We start from the raw sequence: 4,976 nt of genomic DNA on the forward strand, positions 1-4,976 counted from the left end.
CTAGAAAAGACAAGGAAATGGATTGTTCCCTAAAGCCTCCTAGGACACCTTGATTTGGCCCAGTGAAACTCATTTCAGAATTCTGACCTCCAAAACTGTAAGATAACAAATCTGTGTTATTTTAAATTTGTGAAGTCAATGTCTCAAGGGGAGAGCTTCTGTGGGCTTTGGGGTGGATTTTTGTGATGGCTTTGGTGATGAGCATGTGGCAGAGGAAGGCTGTGTGATTTCCAAAACTAAGTCCTAAAAGGTGAGTTAGTGCTCACTCTGGCAGCACATACACTACAATTGGAACAATATGGAAAAGATGATCACGGCCCCTGCACAAGCATAACAAAAAAATTCATGAAGTGTTCCATATTTGTATTGTTAAATCACTGTATTGTACACATGAAACTAATATTACACTGTATGTTAATTATAATGGAATTAAAATTTTTTAAAATAATTTTTTTTTAAGGTGAGTTAGGTTCAGCCTGGCCTTTCTTTATGGACATCTACTTGTGGAGCCCTGAGCTGCCATGTAAGAAGCATGCTACCCTGAAGCCACTATGCAGAAGACAACACATCTGAGACTGGAAGAAATACCCAAGAAACTAGCTGTTCCAGGCTCCAGCTGTGTGAGTCTTTCCAGCCCATGAGCCAAAAATGTGAGTAATCAAACTTCAGATAATTAGCCCAAGCCTGACTACAAATACATAAAATACCCTGAACAAGCTGAGCCTTGTCAACGGCAGAACCATGAAAATCATAATAAAATTGTTCTGTTGTTTTATGTCATTAGGTTTTGCATTGGTTTCATGCATCAATGAGTAACTAATATATTAATGATAAAGAGAAATGTTCAAAATATAATATTAAGAGAAAAAGTAGGGGCACCTGGCTGTCTCAGTTGGTAGATCATGTGACTCTTGTCTCAGGGTCATGAGTTCAGCCCCACATTGGGTGTAGAGCCTACTTTAAAAAAAAAAAAAGCAGTCTAGGGGCACCTGGGTGGCTCAGTAAATTAAGTGTCTGACTTCGGCTCAGGGCATGATCTTGCAGTTCATGGATTCGAGCCCCACGTTGGGCTCTGTGCTGACAGCTCAGAGCCTAGAGCCTGCTTCAGATTCTGTCTCCTTCTCTCTCTGCCCCTCTGCCACTCGTGCGCATGTGCATGCTCTCTCTCTCTCGAAAATAAACATTAAAATTTTTTTTTCACTGAAAACTATAGAAACCTTATGAAAGAAATTGAAGAAGACACAAAAAAATGGAAAAAGATTCCATGCTCCTGGATAGGAACAATAATATTGTTAAAATGTCAATGCTACCCCAAAGCAATCTACATATTCAGTGCAATCCCTATCAAAATAACACCAGCACTCTTCACAGAGCTAGAACAAACAATCCTAAAATTTTTATGGAACCAGAAAAGACCCCGAATAGTCAAAGCAATCTTGAAAAAGAAAACCAAAGCAGGAGGCATCACAATCCCAGACTTCAAGCTATACTACAAAGCTGTAATCATCAAGACAGAATGGTACTGACACAAGAACAGACACGCAGATCAATGGAACAAAATAGAGAACCCAGAAATGGACCCACAAACATATGGCCAACCAATCTTTGACAAAGCAGGAAAGAATATCCAATGGAATAAAGACAGTCTCTTCAGCAAGTGGTGCTGGGAAAACTGGACAGAGACATGCAGAAAAATGAACCTGGACTACTTTCTTACACCATACACAAAAATAAACTCAAAATGGTTGAAAGACCTCAATGTAAGACAGGAAGCCATCAAAATCCTCAAGAAGAAAGCAGGCAAAAACCTCTTTGATCTTGGCCACAGCAACTCTTAACACGTCTCTGGAGGCAAGGGAAACAAAAGCAAAAATGAACTATTGGGACCTCATTAAGATAAAAAGCTTCAGCACAGCGAAGGAAACACTCAGCAAAACTAAAAGGCAATCAACAGAATGAGAGAAGATATTTGCAAACGACATATCAGATAAAGGGTTAGTATCCAAAATCTATAAAGAACTTATCAAACTCAACACCCAAAACACAAATAATCCAGTGAAGAAATGGGCAAAAGACATGAATAAACATTTCTCCAAAGAAGACATCCAGATGGCCAAGAGACACATGAAAAAATGCTCAATATCACTCATCATCAGGGAAATACAAATCAAAACCACAATGAGATACCACCTCACACCTGTCAGAATGGCTAACATCAACAACTCAGGCAACAACAGATGTTGGCGAGGATGTGGAGAAAGAGGATCTCTTTTGCACTGCTGGTGAGAATGCAAACTGATGCATTCACTCTGGAAATCAGTGTGGAGGTTCCTCAAAAAATTAAAAATAGAATCACCCTACGACCCAGCAATTGCACTACTAGGTATTTATCCAAGGGATATAGGTATGCTGTTTCAAAGGGGCACATGCTCCCCAATGTTTATAGCAGCACTATCAACAATAGCCAAAGTATGGAAAGAGCCCAAATGTCCATCAATGGATGAATGGATAAAGAAGATGTGGTATATATACCACATATATATATCCCCACACACACACACACAATGGCAACCAAAAAGAATGAAATCTTGCCATTTGCAACTACATGGATGGAACTAGAGGGTATTATGCTAAGTGAAATTAGTCAGAGAAAGACAAAAATCATATGACTTCACTCATATGAGGACTTTAAGACACAGAACAGATGAGCAAAAGGGAAGGGAAGCAAAAATAATATAAAAACAGGGAGGGGGACAAAACATAAGAGACTCTTAAATAAGGAGAACAAACAGAGGGTTACTGGAGGGGTTGTGGGAGGGGGGTTGGGCTAAATGGGTAAATCACTGTTGCACCATATGCTAACTAACTTGGATGTAAAATCAAAAAAAAAAAAAATTTAAGTAGTCTATACACTACCATAAGGATGTGTGTATGTGTGTTTGTGCGTGCATGTGTACAGAGAAAAAACTTGGATGTCACCAAAATATGTTGTATAAAATGGTTATCTCTGTGTGCTGGGTGAGGAAATTAGTATCTTCTACTTTATATTTTTTATATTTCTAAAGTCTATAAAAGAAATATGCATTCCTTTTGTAATCAGGAAAAATATTTTAATCCCTTTAGATCCTACTACTTTCAAATATATCATGATTGCAGAAAGCATATGAGTATATCCAGTATAGGAACACTTACATTCACACATGTATGTGCATCCTGAAGATAAAGTCAATAGAACAGGAGAAGGGATCACTTGGTTAATCAGAGTGAGAACATGAACCTTTAAATCCTACTTGTATTCCTCCCTTTCCTATAGGAGAAATGGCAGCCAATATCTTATAATATGGGGTCAAATACCTAATCCTTTTAGCCACTCCCATCTCAATTGTAATTGACTGATGCTACTGGGTTTGGATTCTTTTCTGTGACACAGATAAAAGATTGTCTATAGCTTCTCCCAGGAGAAGGAAAGTAAACCACCTTTTTGAGAATCAACCCTTTCTCTGGGGAGAAAATTCACTAAAATTCACTAGGATTTTGCTGTTCTCTGTGAGTACCTCTGAAAGATGGGACCTGGAGAAGAGTCAGAGGTACAATAAGAAAGTCGAAAGGAGGGGGAGATCCCAGGACTCTGCCACATCCCATTAAATTTTCATGATAACCTTGCAAATAGAACTCACAATCCCCGTTTTACAGATGAGAATATTTAGGTTCAGAAAGGCTAAGCAGTTCACCCAAGTCAAAGAGCTAATAAGTGGCAGAGCTGACCTTCCAATACAAAGTTTCTTATGGTAACACTGCACTTGAATTCCCTTTGCCTCAGTTCCTACCTTCAGCATTGTCATGTGAATTAAATGTTTGAATATATATATCATATGATACGGAATAACGCCTACAACTTGAAAATACCTCATTATCAGTATTAGCTGGCATCTTAATTGTACGACTCAAAGTCACATCGTAAAGGACAAGCAGGCCCTGGGGGGCCTACAACTGTCCTCCTTTCAAAAATCCTGCATTCAGCATCTCATTTTTGAGTGGGGCAGCAGCCTACTTAGCAGTGGTTGTTTTTCCATGAAAACTAAAGCTGGATCTGGAGCCCACAGAGTAGCAGCCTAGTGACCCACCTCAGACACACATTTCCCGTGCTCTTTTTCAAACTGCACAATAGCTCTCACACAGTCCAAGGGCTATCATTAAAAGTCAGCCGCTCTCCAAATGTGTCGATTCCAGTGGCACTGACAAGTGAGGGTAGGAGGCAGGGTTGCTTCCATAAAATAAATGAGGAGGGAAATGGTGTTGGGGTGGGATCTGCCTTCTAAATGCACTGAAAACAGAGGCCCGTCTTTTGGCATTTCCTAAAAGGCCTCTTGAGCTTTCCTTGGCAAGCCTTGAGACTGAGGGTACTTTTAGCTGTTTAAGCCTTCCTCTTCTAACAGGGGTCAAAGGGCTAGAAAGATCTTCTCAAAAGGATAGAGAAGGAATCATTAAAAGGGAGGAGAAGGAAAGTGACAGAAGGTCAGCTTTTTTTTCCTAATGGGTGCGTCCCTGAGGGTCGGGCTCAGTGTCCATGTGTTGCACACAGGCACCCAGCTTCCAGAAACCTACAGCAATTTGATTCACACTTCCCTGAGCAGGAGACCAGAGGAAGCTCAAAGGAGCAGCCTGGAGAGAGTACAGAAATGAGCACAGACAAAAAAGAAATCTGGCTGTGAAAAGTAAATTTCATTGATCAAATTAACTTAAAACAACAGTGATAGTGTTTCAATAGGCCAGAGAAAACAAACGCTTGAAATCTTTATGTGTTTGAGTCTGCCACAAAACTTACTTCTTTCAAATATAAATTTACCCTAAAAATGTTGTTTTTGTTTATTGCATTACATAAAGCTTTATCTAAGGACTAGTTTGGGATTAAAATTCACCTTTACATACAACACAAGCACACAAATAGTGAAGGTTTTCACTGATTTTTAGTCAAC

At 39.5% G+C, this 4,976-nt stretch overlaps 1 non-coding gene across 1 annotated transcript; it reads left to right on the forward strand.

The window, feature by feature from the left end:
* The first annotated feature begins 258 nt into the window (after window positions 1-258).
* On the forward strand, window positions 259-365 carry LOC122239819. Its single transcript, XR_006219204.1, has one exon. It is a non-coding gene; the product is annotated as a U6 spliceosomal RNA (small nuclear RNA).
* The last annotated feature ends 4,611 nt before the right edge of the window (window positions 366-4,976 follow it).

This window comes from Panthera tigris, chromosome B3, assembly GCF_018350195.1.
Source record: "Panthera tigris isolate Pti1 chromosome B3, P.tigris_Pti1_mat1.1, whole genome shotgun sequence".
Lineage (NCBI taxonomy): Eukaryota > Metazoa > Chordata > Mammalia > Carnivora > Felidae > Panthera > Panthera tigris.